A 20,069-nucleotide genomic window follows, 5' to 3' on the forward strand; every position below is an offset into this window, starting at 1 on the left:
ACTTTAACATGTGTACAACACAGGTAAGTGCAGGCAAGTGTATTATACTCCATAAACCTTAATTTTCTTATGTATAAAATCAGGCTTTACAGCAGTATCGAACAGACAATGCACATGAGATGCCTAGCCTAGCCTATTTCTGAGCATTTCTGATAAAAGGAACCGAGGATCCAAATCCATGTGGTCTGACCTCAGAGCAGGCAGAGCCCATGGTGAGCTCACTATCACGAGAACTCAGTAGAAGTTGGCTATTGTCACTACTATTATTGCAACTTTTTTATTCATTGTGGAAAAATTTGAAAATTCAGATGAGCAAAAAGAAAAAAATAGCCACAGTCCCTTTCTTATAGTGATTTTTAGTATTTTGGGACTAGCCCTCTCACTACTTTTTTTTATATAAAATTTTTCTCCGAAAGTAGGATCATGCTTTTTATTTAACCTACTTTTAGGTTTGACATATTATTGATATTTGTTTCACATCAGTAAGTATGTTCTCAGTAGATTTTAAAGTCTAAGAAACATTTGGCTTAAGGGACTAGATAATCTGATACCTCTGACCAAGTCTCTTATCTCTGATGATGATCTTGAAACTCATACTCCTTGTACCATATTAGCCTGACAAAAAGCTTCTGAGGCTTATGGGCAAGTTCCCCAGTTCACTGACTCACAAAAGAATTTACCTGACAAAAGCCACAGCAGACATGAGACCTCAGAAACAGAAGAGTTTTCTCTCCATCACATAAATATTCAGGAAGAAATAGTACTTCATAAAGCATTGTAGCACAGTGACCATGAGTTTCACTAAGAGATGGCAATTTAGCCAGCATCTATCTCATGCAAAACCCACAGAGGAGTTCTTCATGGGTGAAAGACAAATGGACTAAGCAGGAAGGGAAGTAAACTTTACCAGGATACTTAGAAATAGGAAAAGAGAAATTAAAAAGGATAACTCACTGGATGTCTAAGTCTAGTGAAGTACCATAATATGCAGCTAAATGTAGCTAAGTTACCAAAATGTTACCAAAATGTAACTAAGAGGGCTGTTTGTTCATTCATTCATTCATGAATGACTTTGTTCAGAAATGAAGTTTAAGCCAGGGATCAAATTTTTGCAGGTCAGAGCCCCCACTCACATACTTCTTACACCCCCACCTTGGTGCAATTGTTTGTGAACATTTGCATATCTAATACACCCTTTCTCTTCATCTTCTACTCAAATTATCTGTCCAAGCCTTATTTTCTTAATGAACTCCAATAAGAAAAAGCAACCTGATCAACCTCCTTTGAACATTTTCATATGTAATTAGGTTTGAACACTTGGTTTAATATTTTGAAGTTACTTTTTTCTAGAGTATTCAAAAAAAAGAGGCACTTACAGTAAGTGGATTTTTCAGATAGTTTAAAATTTTCCTAGTGACTTTCTTTGTACTGTAGTCTTAAAGAAGTTCCTTAACAACTATAACCCTTGGTTTCCTTATGTGTTATTATGTGTTAATAGTACATACTTTGAAATGTTCACGTGAGAATTAAATACGATTACATACACATGGCAGCTATCCTAGTCTGTAATGTTCATCAGTAGTTACCATCTTATCAGTTATTAATTAATATAGATTTGCTAACTAGGATCGTAAACTACAAATATTTATTATTGTAGTGGTTACATTACAGGGTCATCTACGCAGCCTATGGTAGCTTATTTCCCTTTATGTTTAACATCTAAAACCTGCAATGACATCTTGGGCATCCATGTCCACATATTACAGAGAGTTTTAGCATCTCTTTTTCCCTCTATATCACAGCACTATTTCAGTTGTCACTTAGTTCCCTAGCTCTCTACCTTGATCAAATGAGGGGAAGAAAGGTTATAGGATAATCAACCAGATGATAAAATGTTTTAGTGCTGTGTTAAAAGCAAAAATAATAGCATGAAAGGGACCTGCATTTATGAGGTATTAAGGTGTCTACTGCCATTAGAATCATTATTTCATTAAATCCTCAACCAACTTTTTGAAGTGGACCTTGTTCATTGCTTCCATTTTAGAGTCCAAGGTTAGACCTATAGAGGTTACTTACTTGATATTTTTATCATCTGTAGACATAATGGACATCCGATAAATCCATGTATTTGTTGCTTTATTTGTCTCTTTATTTTAAAGGAAATCCTGGGGCACAGAATTTTAAATGATCTCTTCAGCTTGCAGTTGACTGCACATGTCTTATGTCATCACCTCTGCCACCTCTACTGATGCAATGACATCGTTTTTCCAATTTAAGAATGAGTCAGTATGACGTTCTTTGCTCAATCTTTCCATCAGGATCACCCCTTAGGCAGCAGAGATGAACCCTGCATCCTGGTGTTCTAGCATCTCCTCAAGGAAGAAACCCTCGTTAAAAGAATTTCCTTTAGAGAAGGGTTTTACTTTTCTGCATATGGCATTGTTGGCATATGTGAAGCTGAAGAGTATAAGCTTAATTTTATCAACATGTGAGTTGGTTTGCTTTTGCTTTCCAGAGAATTAAATCTAGAAAAATAATTATGGGGAATTTAATTTCCTCAGTATCAGCAAATCTCCTGGTCATACATTCATCTAAGAGCTACACTGGTTACTTAGAGATTAGTTCTGTGAGTGCACGGGGACTAGTATGCTCACTGAGCTGCTTGAACCCAATTATAGAAAGCCTCCCAGTAAGCACAGCCAGAAGTGTGGTCATAGAGAAAAAGTAAAGAAGATAATGAGGTATCTCTCAGGAGGGTCTGGATTATTCGCTGATTGGCAGTAACAAAAATGCAGCTACGCAAGCAGTATTTTCTCAGCCAATAATCTAAAATTGTTTTTAACACAAAGCCCCACCAGTTGCCTTAATCTCCAAGAGTTCCATTGCCTTGGGAGAGAAACAGCCTTCCATGGACATATACATAAAGCCTAGATCTTAATGCTGTGTATATTTACATTAAATCCAAAGATCCTCTGGGGAAATAAGTGCAACACTAGACAAATGTTAGTAGCTTTGCAACACCACAGTAACATTTGTTGTGGTTGTTAATTATAATTATCCAGACTGGGATGTATGAGATAGAAAGGAAAGAAATGAGGAAATACATACTTACCTAAAGCTGACTATGAATCAGACCATGTGCCAGGAAACATGCACACATTATCCCCAGAAAAGCAGGCAGTATGATCCAGTTTACCAATATGGACACAGGTTCAGAGAAATGAAGGACGTTCACAAGGACACTCAGCGAGTAAATAGTGGAATGAGGGCTTGAACAGTGTCTTTTGACTGGTATCTGTAACTCTTCTTATTTCTTCCAGGGAAGCAAAATCATGAAAGTCTAGCCATGAGGTTACATCTGGGTAATTGTCATATATTAGGAGGTCAGTGCAAGACTAAAAGATGCAGAACAAAAATCAAAGTTGTGGGGCCGGTATCACAGGGACTGCTCTTGGAATGGGATGGAAAGCATCAGGGCTTCTTGAAGATCATGGGAGGTGGGGAATGATTGGGAATATGAGTGGTGGAATCCACATGATTGAAGGTGAGCTGGCTAGAGGGAGAGTGCACCCAATCCAGTCAAATGGGTAAAAGAAGAGTATCTTCAATTAGAAAACATTTTACTGCAGGATAGGAAGGCAAAGCGAAATCCAACAACTGCTAAGTCAGGTCTTTAGCTTAAAGGAGCATACACCTGGTAAGGAGAGTCCATAGTGGAGCTCAGACTTAGGGGTCCCCACCATTGCATAGAGGCTTTGAGATTATTGCCTAATTGCTCTGAGTTTCAATATTCTCATTATAAAGTAGATATCATGATATCATTCTTGAAGACTGTTAGCTCCCTAGGTACATATTAGAATCTAGTTGTATCACAGGTGCCTAATGATAATGATGGTCATTGTGATTTTGGAATATAAATGGCTATTACTCTAATAAAAGAGAAAAATGGTGAGAGGAAAAAGGTAATAAAACGAAAGAATTATGCATGCCTCTTTTGTTAGCATTCAGCTCCTATAGGAGAGTGGATCGCAACCCTGGCTGCACATGAGAATCGGAAAACTTACATATGTAAGTAACATAGGTAACACCAAATACTTATTTTCTGCCCACCTCCCCAGTGACTTTGATTTAATTATTCTGAGGAGGAACGCAGACATCTGCTTTTTAAACAAATCTTTAGTAATTCCAATATGCAAAAAAGGATTGAGAATCACTGTTGAATAATACAGCTCTGTCCAAAGGTGACTCTACCTCAAGGCATCTCAGCCCTGAGTGAGCCCACTTGTTAGAGGTAAGGGATAAAGTAAAAGTCCATTTCCATATGGCCTTGTGTTTTGCCTTTGGGCAGTGAGGAGTAGTGGAATGTCAATCAGGCAGTTTCTGGAACACATAGACACAAAATCTCTGTGCCCATTTTTTATTAATGGCTAGTGATTATCTTATTAATTCATCTATGTTTAGATTCATTATTTAGGCCTCATTTCAGATTAGATTTTTTTTTTTACAAATAACACACCATGATTTTGAAAGAGTAAACATTGTAGTGGAGGAAATGTAACATTTGGAGCCCAAAGACCTGGACTCATGTTTATTTACTGAGTTACTTAGTTTGCCTCCATTCTATCAAATTCTAACATATACAGATGTCCCAGCCTGAACTTTCCTATAAGCACCCCTAGCCCGGAAGCTAGGGTCAAGGAAAAGGAGTTTGGGGCACCAACACAAAATATATTCATTGGGCATAAAATAGTAAAATAGGACTTGGCACCACTGTTGATATCACCACATGTTAATAACAAAGCCACATAAAAAGCTTAACCTAGGTTCATCCTGTAAATTAGAATTTGTACTCATTCAGATAGAATGTGATGTTTTAGATACCTTTCTGCTAATATATGCAGTATGCCAGGCACCTGGGCAGATTTAATCTGCCTGTAGCATCTTTTAATCTAATGAGAAAGAAAGACTCACCTGGAAATAATGGCAATATAGTGCAACAAAACAATAATGAGAAAGGTGAGTGGAAAGTAATGTGGGAGCTCAGGTAAAGAGGAACAAACTGGAGAAGAGAAAGCTTGGCAGAAATGGTAATCCATTTGATAATTTGAAGAACTGGTAGAGTTCACTAGGTAGAGAAGAAAGAGTTGGGAAAAAATATTAGGATGAACAAATGCTTATCAAGTTTAAGTCTTGCCCAGAGCCAATGTATAAGGAAGGCATCAAGCTTAATTATATTAAATTCAAAATTTGTAATATTCCCAGCCTAAGGAAAAGCCCTGGTTTGTGCTCTGGTACTTTTTTTTTTTTTTTTTAAACCAGGTCATTAGCCTTTCCTGTTATTTATTGGTGAACACATTTTTTTAAAGATCTACTATATGTTAGGAACTGTGTAAGGCACTGGGGTTGCAGTCAAAGAAAAGAGAAGCATACCCCATATTCTTGGAGTGTGAAATCCAGTGGAAACATCAGATGACCAACAAGGGATTAATCTCTAAAATATACACAAATCTCATACAGAGATTTTGTTTATATCAAAAAAAATCAGACAACCCAATCAAAAAATAGTCAGAATATATAAATACACATGTCTCCAAAGAAGACAGATGGCCAAAAAGCACATGAAAAGATGCTCAGCATCACCAGTTATTAGAGAAATGCAAATCAAGACTATACTGAGATTTTACCTCACTCTGGTCAGAATGGCCATCATCAAAAACAATAAATGCTAGACAGGGTGCAGAGAAAAGGGAACACTCCTACACTGCTGATAGGAATGTAAGCTGGCACAATCACTATGGAAAATAATATGGAAGTTTCTTAAAAAAACTAAATGCAGAATTATCCATATGATCTAGTGATCCTACTCTTGGGCATCTATCCAGAGCAAACCATGATTCAAAAATATACATGCACCCCAATGTTCACTATAACACTATTTACAATAGTCAAGACATGGAAGCAACCTAAATGTCTATCAACAGAATACGGGATAAAAAAGATGTGGTACATATATTCTATGGAATATTACTCAACCATAAAAAGCATGAAAAATGCCATTTTTGGCAGCATGGATGGACTTAGAAATTATCATACTAAGTGAACTAAGTCAGACAGAAAAAGACAAATATCATATGAGATTACTAAAATGTGGATCCTAATAAAAATGATACAAAAGAACTTATTCACAAAACAGAAACAGACTCAAAGATTTTGAAACAAAACTTATGGTTACCAAAGGGGAAACACTGGGGGAAGTGATAAATTGGGAGGTCGGGATTAACATATATACTACCATATACCCAATACCCTGGGATGGCCTATGTGGGAAAAAAATCTGAAAAAGAATGGATATGTGTGTGTGTGTACACATATGTGTACATATATATATGTATATACAAAATCAACTTTGCTGTACACCTGAAGCTAACACAACATTGTTAAATCAAACTACACTCCAATAAAATAAAAATTTAAAAACTACAAAAGAAGAACACTGGAGTGTTTGTAGGAGCAGTGCAGGGTATTGAGAGTATCCAATGGGTAACTGATTGAAATGCTTTTATATTTAACTTCATTATGTTTCAAAAATAAATGCAAATCATCCTTATCTTGCCAAATGTCTAGAATGACTGGTACAGGTTATAATATTTGGAGTGTAAAATGTTTAAAAATATAAACTGGAGATATTGTCACTCTTTTTATTCACCTAATTAAATTTACATAAAATAGTTTAGATTTTTTTTTCCCCTCAATATACAGATATTTGTCAATGGAAAACTATTCCATTCTACATGAAGGATTTCACACGAATCATTTACATTGTCTGTTAGATATCAGTGTAATGACTATGCTTAGCATCACCTAGTTAACCCCTCTTAAGGAAAAAAAAAAAACAACCCATAAATACCACCTGTAGACAATGTGCCCATGTCTGCAGCTTATTAACTAGATGACCCTGAGTTAGTTCTTAAATTATCTGTATTCATCTTTGATCATCCCTAAAATTAGAGTGATAATAGCACCTACTTCAGGAGGTTTTGGGAAGATTCAATGAGTTCACATAGGCAAAGTTTTTAGAATAGTGCCTTCTATGTACTAAGTGCCCATGACACGCTATCTACCATTATCTCTCAACTACCATGATTGCTCTTCTAAACCTACACCTCCCCTGATGAAAAGAAACTAGAGACAATGAAACTGGCTCAGTGCTCTTATGCCATTTCTTGTTGGAAATGGCAGAATGCTGAGTGAAGTGCAATCACACATTGGCAAACTTGTCTTTTTCATCTATTAAAGGGAACAGGTTCATCAATTTCAAACTCTCTTCTACTTGAAAAAAGAAAATCTACATCTTCTAATTTAATCACAATAACTTATCTACCCAAAGTGCTTCCCAGTCGCTCCAAAGATTCTATTTCATCTGAGGTTGTCTGTCTGAAGAAGAGAGGTGTCCAGATTAGTATTCAGGGTAGCCAAATTCCAGCGCTAAAGAATGGCAATATCACATTTTACTGTATTTTTCATTTCTATTCACTGTTTCTTTCACTTTCTGGAAGGTTAGGATGGGGACATGCTGCTTTTTATTTGGATTATAGGGTATGTATAGATTTTGTATATTTGGAAATATATGATATTCCAATCTTTTAAATTTAATAAAAGTCAAAGTGGAAAAAAAAAAAAGAATCAAGCCTCATCATATTACTTTTCAAGTCTCCAAAAAGCAATTCTAATGCTATGCTGTGTATATATTTCAGATCCCTAACCAGAACTCACTTTGGCTGAAGCATCCAATTGCATTAGAGAGTGCCTTGAAGGAGGTGCTGTAAATGCAACCTTAGGCAATTAAGGGAGAGGAAAAGAAAAGCAATGTTGGCCAGATCATTTGTTTTCCCATAGATTATCTTTCCAAATGTAGACCAGCAGGAACAATTTTTATGCTGACTTTGGAAAATTACCGCAGCAAATTGTATGTGAAACGTGGATTTGGAAATTATGAACCAAGTATACTTAGAAAATGTGAAAGTAATTTTTTGGAATAAAGGAACAGTTCTATACATAGGTGAATACTAAGTCTCAACAAAAGCACATTGAAATCTGTTAGAAAAGTTGTGATGTTTAAGGTAAAAGCTTTTTAGGCTATTGACCCTATTTCTAAGCTTCTAACTTATTAATCATTTTCCATCCTCTTAGTTTTAGAACAGGCCACAGACCTGTAATAAAAAATATTAAAAACAGTTTGGGGGGAATAATCATGGTTGTGCAATGCCCCAAGACAGTCACATGAAGACTCTTATCTCCTGGAGTGAGAGTCACATGTTGAACATGAAGATAGTGTCACAATCTATATTTCCGTTGTTTTTTTCTCCCTTGGGTTTCATCAACCTTCTCTGGCACCTTGTGATAAGAGGTTTATCCATAGAGCTAGAAGAGCTGGATTAGCTGTGAGGTTTCATGGTAAAGAACGAGAGTTGGCATACAAACTTATGGGCCAAATCACGCTTAGCTCCTTTTTTCTGTAAATAAAGGTTTATTGAAATATAGTCATGCTATTTATTTATTGTTGATGGCTGCTTTTGTGGGGTTACAATAGCAGAGTTGAGAAGTTGTTATCAGAGACAGTCTGGCCTACAAAGCCAAACATATGTACTCTCTGAATCTTTATAGAAAAAAATGTATTGATCTTTGGTATAGAGAAAAGAAGTAGGAAAGAAAATGACATTTCTGAAGGTGTTATTAATTTATCACTGGAGTTATTGGATATCCATAGCATTCTCTTTTTATTTTTATTTTTTGGCCATACCCATGGCATGCAGAAATTCCCAGGCCAGGGATCAAACCCAAGCCACAGCTGTAACCAGAGCCACAGCAGTGACGTCGGATCCTTAACCTACTGATCCACCAGGGAACTCCAGTATTCCCTTTTATAAATAAAAAACTTGCACATGTTTATATGCTATTTCTCAGCTCGAACATCGTTTTTGAAACTAATCACCAAGGTGAAGTCCATTATGTCTCCAAGGTTCTCAGCTCAGTTATATTCAATTCTGCAAAGCCTTCTTTAATACTCACAGATGGATCTCACTACTCTTTTCTGAGTACTCACATTTATTCCACTATTAGAGACTATTTCACTTATTCACACATCTACCTCTTCCTCCTAATCTGTAAGCTTCCCTAAATTAAACACAGTGTTTTATTCATCCTTGTATCCATCTCTTACAAACTGCCCTCTGTATAGAGGATGCTCAGTGGATGTTTGTTGAAGTTAGCTGAAAGAGAAAAAGTGGCAAACAGAAGTCTTGAGAAGTGAACTTGCTTAAGGTCACAGAGCCACATGTGATGAAACTGGAATTTGAACCCAGATCTGAAAATTAGTCAAAGACTCTTTCAACTTATTCCACTGCATCTAATCAGAGTTTTCATTTTGGTTCTGGTATTGATAATATAAATTCTAATGACCTTTATCTATAAAATAAAGGATGTTATGTTACGAGATCTCTAACATTTAATGTACTCTAAGATAGTCATTTCACTAAATCATAACAAGAATTATAAAAGAAACAGCTGTGATAAATGGCTATTTTGTGGTTCATGTCAGGGCTGCAAAGGCCACTTAGGTCATCTAATAAAAACACCTTCTTGTGGGGGGGGGTACAATCACCTCCCTGATAGGTGGCTGTTGATCAGTTTTGAATGATATTGAGGTACCACCTAGTTGTGCACAGGCAGGGTCTGGGTGGTCATTGGTTAGGATGCTGAAGAAACACAAACATTGGGGTCGGGGAAGATGGTGGTTAATTGAATGACCTCTTAGTTATGTCTCAGCCTGGAGAACACTAAGACATGTAACTCATCCTTTACTAATATTTCTATTATGTTCACAAAGTCGGTCATTCACTCAGAACTGTCAAGTAGACACACCATTGCTGGACAATTCCACTTATAATTTATATTAAGCCCCAGTTACTTCTGTACGTTAGTGTTTGATTCACCTGCCCAAAGAGCAAAAGTCAACTGAATCAGTAGAAGTAGTATTTAAAGGGTTTTGTTTTGTTTTGTTGCTTTTTAGGGCCACACCCATGACATGGAGGTTCCCAGGCTAGGGGTTGAATCAGAGCTACAGCTTCTGGCTTACACCATAGCCACAGCAACATGGGATCTGAGACACATCTGTGACCTATGCCACAGCTCACAGCAGTGCTGGATCCTTAACCCACTGAACGAGGCCGGGGATCAAACCCTCATCCTCATGGATCCTAGTAGGGTTCGTTAACTACTGAGCCAGGAAGGGAATTCCTAAAGGTATTTTAGATTGGCTAATATTCACTCTCTACTTTCTCCCTCAACTATCTCCACTATTGATTTGGGAAAACCTCCATATTTGAATTTCTAGACTTCCTTTCTAGAAAGAGTGGCCATATGATTGAATTCCATCCAATGAGCTCAAAGTAGAAATCTGTGGGTGGGGTAGAAAAGAAATCTGCAAAAGCTTCTGTGGCCTCTCACAAACGGCATAGACATAGCTGATGTCTTAGCATTCCCCTGTTCCCATCCTATGCAAAAATAGTACATGATGCCCAAAGATGTCAAGCACATCTTGTGACAATGAGAGGAAGGCAAAATTTACAGAGATGTCAATTACAGTATTATGCAACTCTCCTCCTTGAGAAGCTTGTTATGTGATTAAAAACAAACAACTTTGTTTGTCACTGCTAGGTACACTGCTGCTTACAGCCTAGTTCACTCCTAGCTGACACCAACTGTAGAGGGTTTGTGAGACTTTGGAGCCAGAAACACCTGGTTTTGAATCCCCATTCTGACACTGTGTGATCCTGTGTAAGTTATCATCTCTCTCTAACATGCAGGATCTACACTTAAAAAATAGATATAATAATACTCAAAGGACATATGTTATAAGAATCAAAACAGATATCAAATGAAAGCATCATGGAAAGAATGAGGCACATAGTGTGTACTGAACAAATACCATATGTTGTTGTTGTTGCTGTTATTATTAATTGTAGTTGTATTTGTGCCATGTGCACATAATGAGGTAACTCATTGATTCAATGTTTCCTTTTTCTAGTAGTCCCCAAAAACTCATTAAGTAGGAATACTTATATCCATTTAATAGGTAGGCAATCTTAACCTCAAAGAGATGAAATAATTTGCCGAAGATCATAATACAGCTAGGAAATTACAGAAACTGGAATTTTACCTATACTTTAACTTCTTTATTTTTCTCCCATGTCTGTGTTTTCCCTAAATCCAAGATATTCTATAGGATGTTCATAGGTACGATGAAGGGAGTGACATTTAGAACTCTGAGGTAAAGCTAACTCACATTCAATACATATTCTCTCAGAATCTTCTATATGCTAATACATGAAGTGAATCTTCAAGGGGGTGTCATAATAATGACTGTTTCCCATTTTTATGGTGTGCATGGTGTAAAGAGTTCAATTTTGTCCCCCTAAAATACATGCTGAAATCCTAACTCCCAGTACTGTAGAATATGACCTTATTTGGGAATAGTGTCTTTGTAAACATAGAGTTCATTCATAAGGACTGTAAACCAATATGACTATTAGCCTTATAAAGAAAGGGGATATTTAGACACAGAGACAGACACACACACAAGGATGATGTCATGTGAACATAAAAGATAGAGATTGGAGTGAAATACCTACAATCCAAGGAATGCTAAGGTTGCCAGCAAATCACTAGAAGTGTGGATGGAAACATGGAATAGATTCTCCCCTTCACTCCCACAGACGTCAGGCAGAACCAACCTGGCAGACACCTTGATCTTGGACTTCTAAGCTCCAGAACTATGAAACAATAAATTGTTGTTGCTTAAACCATATGGTTTGTGATAGTTTGTTATGACAACACTAGCAAATCAATATATATGGAAAAACACTTTTTGGAAAAAGCTTCTTGATTATATTACCTCCCAATTTCCTACTCCAGGTTGATCAACCCAAGTTCCTTTAGCCATTTCTTATGAAGTATGAGCTAAATGCATGAACTCACTATAAATCTCAAATTACTAATATATAAACAGGATCCTTACCTTATTAATGGGTCCTGAAGTCAGATAATGATGGATCAGAAAATAGTTTCCAACAGGGTGGTGTATAAAGCGGGATATGTAAGTTCCCTCTCTTTGTTTCGAACTTTATTGACCAGATAAAATTCTGGATATATAAACTGCAGGGACATTACTTTCCATTAAGTATTTTTTTTAATAGAGTTGAAAAAAGGACCCTTTCTATTACATTTTATTTCTATGAAAAATTCTCTGAATATTCATGTTTTATTAGAAATAGAAAATCCACTATGGAAAAGCTATCATAAGAAATGTGAAAACTGATGATATCTATATTAACAGTGATACTCCCTTAGAGGTAGAGCTCTTGTGCAGTGTACAACCTAGACAAGCATGCATGGCAACTCTAACGTGGCCCAAACTGTAGTGACCATATAGATATCCTCCACAGGTAGTTGACCTGGTTTTTGTCCTTATGAATTCTGGGTAGGATTAATTAACAAAATGCCCTTATTATGTAATTGCTGTAGAAGGGATTCATATTGAAAAAATATGTGCCAATGTGATTATGCTTGGCAGAGATTTTCCAAACATTTAATTGATTGGGAGCTATGTATAATATCTTCTCATTTATTTAACTAGGTATGATTTTCTTAGTCAGTTATCTCAATGAGTATACCAGTAATTTGCCTTACTAAAGTAACATTCTATGAGCGATTTACTAAAAAAAAAAAAAAAAGTATGGCCAGGACAAATCCTGATTATTCAGGCTTTAAAAAAATCTCAGGCCAAAATTACTAGGGCTACGTTCTTCAACAGCTTCTTAACCTGAAGAGGATCATGGGTGTGTTCCAGGGGCTTCAAAAAAACCTCTTGAAATTATATGTAAAATGTTTGTGTTCAGGTGTGTTTTTCCAGAGATGACTCCATAGTTTTCATCAGATATGCAAAGGTGTATGTGTCACAAAATGGGTTAAAAACCACTGCTGTGTAATGTTGAATCTTGAGGCCTTCCTCACTCATATCTACACTAGGGAGTGCACCTAGAAGGTCTTCATGAGAACTCGCCGCTGACCACAGATGCTCCTTCAGCCAACTTCCATGTAGAAGTGGAGGTTCTTGTCAATGCTGGGTTCCTAAACCCTCCAAAAGATTGGCGAAGATTGAATGAGACAATGCGTGTAGAGCACTTAATACAGAGTCCTGGACACAGTAATCATTCAATAAATGTTCTATAGTACTATCCCTAGTTTGGCTGATTTCTAATGAATAAGGCTCTGTTTTTGCCACCATACAAAACATTCATACTGCATGAGGTATAATCTTTCATTCGGTTCCATTTTGTACTTATCAAAATTTGATTAAACAAAATGGTCTTTATGGAATAATTTCTGAATGGTTTGCTCTTCATTTGGTCTTCTAGACAGTCTAAAAATCTATCTTTGAGTTAATCTAGGCCATCAGTGAGCAATATATCTGTACTAAATCAATGTTACCTATTCCTATCCCACTCGCTTTTCAATACAAAAAATTGCTTTTAGAGTCATACTTTGGCATCAGCCCATCTAAATCTATTAAAGGATTTCCTATTTTAAAGCCCAAGAGATTTAATTATTGTATTTATTATAAACATATTTTTGAGGGCACTGTAAACTCCACTATATAGAGCTCTTTTGGGGAGGACCAATAGGAAATATCTCTTTGCTTTCAGTTCCAGGAAAAATTATGTTTCCCCTGGTAGTAATGGGGGGGGGGGTTTATTTCAAATGTTAGGCACTGTAAATAATAACTGTTACTGCCTATTCTTCTTTTCATTGGTTGCTAAAAAACCCAGAGTAAGGTTTTTATTTCCTTTTAACAAATAGAGAGGATCCCTGCAGCATACATGCTACATATAATGCTCTTGATGACATCATCTATTTCATTTTTTGTTTTTTTGGTCATCATCTATTTTAGACCATTATACCATATTTCTGATTGTTTTCCTAGGGTTTTTTGTTTTTGTTTATTTGTTTTGTCCTTTTGCACTGCACTGGCGGCACATGGAGGCTCCCAGGCTAAGGGTTTAATTGGAGCTGTAGCCACCTGCCTACACCAGAGCCACAGCTACATGGGATCTGAGCCGCATCTGCGCCCTACACCACAGCTCAGGGCAACGTCAGATCCTTAACCCACTGAGTGAGGCCAGGGATCAAACCCGGATCCTCATGGATGTCAATCGGGTTTGTTAACCACTGAGCCACAACAGGAACTCCTGTTTTCCTAGTTTTATTTGTATTTTACTTATGGTATTATATCTGTATTTATAAAACAAGTTAAAATCCTTAAGAGGGGATATAATAGAGACACACATCCATACATGAATACATAAAGAATACATTAAAAAAACTAAATAATGCATGGAACTCATTTACTTGGCAAAGTAATTAACAGCTCTAAACTTTATTGCTTTTAAACTTAAAAAGACATATGGTAGATAAATTAATCCTAAATGTAAATATTGATTTACTAATATAATTTTAATTGAGAGCCTGAAACTGAGTGGGTAACTCCATCATTATTTGTTCTTTTACTATCCTTCTAAAGAATTTGCTATTTTGACAAATTAGTAGTCAGCAAAAACATTAATTTGCCAGTAATCCTAGGAAAGTGGTGATTCCAGTTCTTGGCATGAGGTAAAGACTTAGAAGGACCTTGCCTCAGCAGATTTAAGTTGAAACACTAATTAGAACAGGCTGTAATGATGGGGAGTAGAACAGTCACACTGTACTCCATATCTAAATTCATATTGTAATTAAAATGTAGTCATAGTTCTCAATAACAACAGCTCTTAGGCAAGAAAATTTTAGGGCTGAAATATTAGGCTTACTGAATTCAGATGAGGTTTTATCAGTAAAATTGCCTGAGGCAGATAATGCAGATCTTTGTGCTTAAGCCACACAATATCTTTCTATGAACTTACCTTTTTGGAAAGATGCATTGACTCATAGAATCTTTTTAAACAAGTGAGGCAATACAGTGTAAATAAAAGATGGAGGATTTGGTTCCACCAAACAAAAGGAAGACCTTTTTCCCCCAGAAGTATGAAGTACATGTGTTTTTCTTCCACTAGTTTAAAAAACACCAAACCAGTAGTCCTAAAAACTTGTTTTCTATTCCAGCTCTAAGATCCTCTAGCTCACAGACCTTAAGAAAGACAAGAGGTTTCCTTTTCTAAAAATAGGGGTGATAATATACACACCCTACCTACAGGATAGCTGTAAAGAGTAAATGAGGAAATATACTTCAAGCAAGTGGCAAATGTTTGGCATGTGGTACTCATGTGCCTTTATGTGTAAAAGGGGGAAATGATAGAAAAATGAATCACATAGTGAAACCAAGTCATATAATGAAGTTGTTTTGGAGATGCGGTAATGTATCAACTTGGCTAGACTGAATACATTTCCCAGAATTCCGTTTCTTGTGCATTTCCAGTTTGAGTAACCCACAAGAGATATTCTGTGGGAGATTTAGGGTGCAAATGAAATAACAGATATTTTGTAACACACAAATCTTCTGGCTCACTTCACTGGCATCCACAGTGGCTAGACCAAGGCATTCAGATATTTTTAATGTCTCAAAATAACTTTGTGGTAACAGTATTTCAGATATTCCCTGAAATGCTGAAAAGGGATAATACTCCACCTGGCAACTGCTCATTAATATAGTCTTATGGAACTTTATAAAGAGGAAAGCAAAAGATTTATTTAAACGATTGGGAGATAGTAAGTTTTCAACAATATTTTTTTTAATTTTAGGGATAACTAAAGAGAAAACAGAAGTTTTGCTTCATTTTCTTGTACCCTGCCCTGAATTCTATCCTCTTCATTATAATATGCATTGTTCCTCATCCTCACTTTTGAATACTCAAGTTCTTCCATTATACCAGATATTTTTCATGAGTATTTAAATGTACTCAAATCTCTGACCCATCCTTAAAAAAATCCTTGCTTTATCACTGTGTTTCCCTCCTTTTACTTACAATCAAACACATCAAAACTGTTACTTGTATTCTCTCCATTTTTTCACCTACCACTTGCTTCTCAACTTACTCCAAACTGGATTCCCCCACTTGTCTTAAGGCTATAGAAGATTTCCATGGTACCTACACTCAGTGGACAGTTTTAGGATCTATTTAAGTTTGAAAAACCTTAGAGCTTTATCACACTTCAAATATCCCAAAGCAAACTCACATTCTTTTCCCTACAAATTTGGTCTTCCCCTAGTGTTTCTTCTGTTGATAAATAGCACTATTACTCATCCAGCTGCACAAACCAGAAATCTGAGGAGAGCTGGGAAAAAAATTGGTTATTTTTATTTCTTAGTTTTTACAACGATTTCTAGCCAAAACCAAAAGCCTCCTCTTCTATTGGTCATACTACTTCCTCTCCAGACCAAGAAGCTTACTTTTCCTCAAAACCAGTCTCAATTCAGCAACCATAGTTTCATGAAACACAATCTGCTTAATAAGTGGCAATCATTGCCCTTTGAGTAAAATCTCAGATCCTTAACCCGGACCTCAAGGTTGTATATTATTTCTGTCTTCATTTTCCTCCTCTCTTCTTAACTTTCTGATCTTCCCCATTCTGGCCTGGTTCCTTCCCATCTCAGGATGCTTGCAGGATGATTCGTCTGTTTTTCACAGCTTTCTTCCATAACTTTATTATTTAGTTTACAAACCAACTCCCACTAATCCTTCAGCCCTCATAGTTAAGATTTATTGCCTTCCCAATCTCCCTCATAGGTTAGGCATCCCTGATATAAGATACCCTTGCACTCATGACTTTTCTCTTTTGTGATATGGTTACCAATAAATGCTGAAATGTAACTTCCAGGAGGTCAGAGGCTATGTCTAGTTTGTTCCCTACTATATTCTTAGCATATAGCACAACCCAAGTTCTCAATAAATTTTTGCATTGATGAAATTTCTGATTCAATCATTATTCTAATTCCTCCATAAATATAAAGACTTTCCCCTTTAATACCTGAGTAAAATAGCATAATATCAAATAAAATTCAATATACAAAAATGTTTCATTATGGAAGATTTTTAGCAGTCAAGTCTTTGCATTAAAATCAAGTTTGCAATGCATGATAGATATTCAATAAATATTTGCTAGGTATGTGAATTATAAAGCCGTATTAGACTGTTATAACCTTTTAGGCAATGAAATTGCATTAGTAAATTTAAACTCAAACAAATTATACTTGCTGGCACACTGGTATCCTTTTTCCTCTATGTTTATCTTTATTCCCTTAATTTTGAGAAGGAAGTATACTTTTTTCCCCAAAACATTCTTCCTGGCAGAAAAACTTTGTTTTCAGAGATGAGGAAAAAAAGAGTTTTTTCTGGAAATATGCAGAAAGATTTCTTATTAAAGTAAATAAACTATGGCTGATTACTCTCACCAATGCCTTACAAGTATTGTCTTTAGAAGAATAGGAGCAGATAAAGTTCCAGACCTTAGAACCAACAGTTGTTCCCCAGATTTATCACATCATGTCATGTCACCCACCCTTGCAACCCCAAGCCAGCTCCAGGAACCAGCAGCGCCCATCACCAGTGGGAAAGGTTCTGAAAATTTCTACTCCTACCAACTTCACTGAAGCTGGTCTTTATAACATTAGGCTTACTACATCACTCTGATTCCAATGGGGTGCTTTACTTTCTTTTCCTTTGGCAAGCAATTTTTGGGCATCTATTATATAGCAAGCATAAAATTCTGCCCTCTTCAAGGTAATGTTTTATGGGAATGAGTAATAAATACATAAACTCTGCTTTAGCTCATAATCTATAGGGCTTCCTGACCAAAAGGATGATATAAGAGGACATAAACACAAGCAAGATGTTCTGGCAGCAGAGGAGCTGGACCTGCAAAATCTTCCTGGAGGTGGTAGCCATTGGGCTAGGATTTGCGAGGCAAGTAAGTGAGCCAGGTGATGCAGGAGCACAATAGGGAGAGAAGAGGCTGTGGGAAAGCACATAAGGCATCTACTGTGGTGGCAGCTTTGGAGGCTCACTAGTGTAACTGGAATATGGGAGGAGGAATGATAAAGAAACAGAAAAATATACTAAAGGGTCTTTTCCTTGAAGCTACTAAAATTTTCAAGCAAATGTGACTTAATGAAAATGATACAAGAGAATGGATTAGAAGAGTTAAGATACCCTGAAGGAAAGGAATGTGACTTTCACCCGCTTCCCCCAGCATCTTGCACAGCCAAACATAAGACACTGTTTGATAGATATTTATTGAATATTGTTTCTGAATGAGATCATTTAGAAGGGTGTTGCACTGAGATGCCACTAAGTCATCACTCAGCTGCCTACACTGCAAGTGAAAGAGTTCAGGTCATTTCTAAAGAGAAAGATGACAGGGGCAGGAGGAGAGAGTGTAGGGTATTTGAAGCCCTGATTTTGGAGGCAAAAGCAAAAGGGAAAGGAAGATGAATCAGAGGATGAGGACACCTAAGATGGATGTTTCAGACTCAATCATTTTTCTAGGGGCAATAACTCCCATCTCCACATGTCAACACCCAGAGAAAGAAAACATCATTACCATAAATATACATAATAAAGACTAGTTGGGAGTTCCCTGGTGTGCAACAGGATCTGCAATGTCTCTGCAGTACCAGGATGCAAGTTCTACTCCAGCCCATCACCATGGGTTAAGGATCTGGTGTTGCCCCTGCTGTGTTGTAGGTCACAACTGCAGCTTGAATCTGATCCCTGGCCTGGGAACTCCATATTCTGTGAGGTGGCCAAAAAGCACCACACTAAGTGCTTTTAGGCACAAAACATTCCCTCTATGTATAGCAGTGTTCAAGGCCCCACAGATACAGTCTCTGCCATGGAGCTAAGGCGCCTACAAGAAGACAGAGAACAAACAGGGAAAATAGTAACTATTTAGCATACTCCCAAGCTGAGAGACTGCAAAGCATAATTACTAAGAGTGCAATATTTGGAATTAAGATTCTCTGGCCCGGAATTCCTGCTCAACCACTTTGCTGTGGTTGTTGAGACTCTGGGTAAGTTATGTAACTTCACTGTCTTATTCCCTTTCCTGAAAAATGAGATTAATAGCAATTATTTATGTCTTTGGGTTATACAAAGTATTAAGTATGTTAACAAGTATAAAAATTTTAGGGCAAATGGTAAGCATTGTTAGTAGGAAATACTATTATTGTGGTTTTCTTACAACAATTAGCATTATCAATAAGCAGTAGGAAGAAAACTCAAACTGGGTAAAGAGAAGTAAACAATGCCAGGGTAGGAAATGGAGGTAGAAGGTGATAATTTAGATAAAGGGATCAGGAAAAGTAATTGTGAAGAGATAACACTTCAGCAAGAGACCTAAAAGTAAGGGAGTCATGTGAATTCCAGACAAAGAAGGACAAACACAGAATGAGCCAGTGGGTGGAAACTGGTTTGGCTTGATGGGATTAAGAAATAGTGATAAAACTGCTGTGACTAGAAATGGGTGAGCAAAGTAGACAATGGAGGTGATGTGGTAGGAGGTGAGACAGGAGACTGGGAAATGGTGGATTCATCTGGGGCCTTATGGGTCACTGGAAATATTTTAGATTTTTCCTGTGACTTAAAGCCAGCAAAGGGCTGTGTGCAGAGGCACAGCTTATCTGGATGCCTTTTGAGGATTTATCTGACTCCATATAGTGAATGCACCGCAGAGGGGTAAGGGTGGTAGCAGGCGATGCCTCTGGTATTTTTAATCCACATATCAAATATGTGAAATAAACATTACGCTGCCTATTTTGCAGTAAACAGCATGAGGTTCAGAAACAGTTTATCCAAAGGCACACAGGTATTTTTTCTCTTGATCCATGTGTGTTTTTCATTCTGTAGGAAAGCCTTCCTGGGCCTGACTTGGTCAGATTATCCACTGCACGTTCTCATGCAGCATGGTCCTCGGCCTCCTAACATCTGTCACAGCCTGATTTTACACTAATTGGGTGATTCATG

At 36.9% G+C, this 20,069-nt stretch overlaps 1 protein-coding gene across 43 annotated transcripts in view; it reads right to left on the bottom strand.

The window, feature by feature from the left end:
* Positions 1–20,069, bottom strand: part of DLG2 (discs large MAGUK scaffold protein 2) — a 1,974,117-nt gene that overhangs the window by 817,507 nt on the left and 1,136,541 nt on the right. The gene's annotated exons all lie outside the window — the stretch shown is intronic.

Source organism: Sus scrofa, chromosome 9 (assembly GCF_054392235.1).
Source record: "Sus scrofa isolate SSC_HxYL_T2T_F1_AM1 chromosome 9, Sscrofa_HxYL_maternal_Yorkshire_Landrace_v2.0, whole genome shotgun sequence".
NCBI classification, from domain to species: Eukaryota; Metazoa; Chordata; class Mammalia; order Artiodactyla; family Suidae; genus Sus; species Sus scrofa.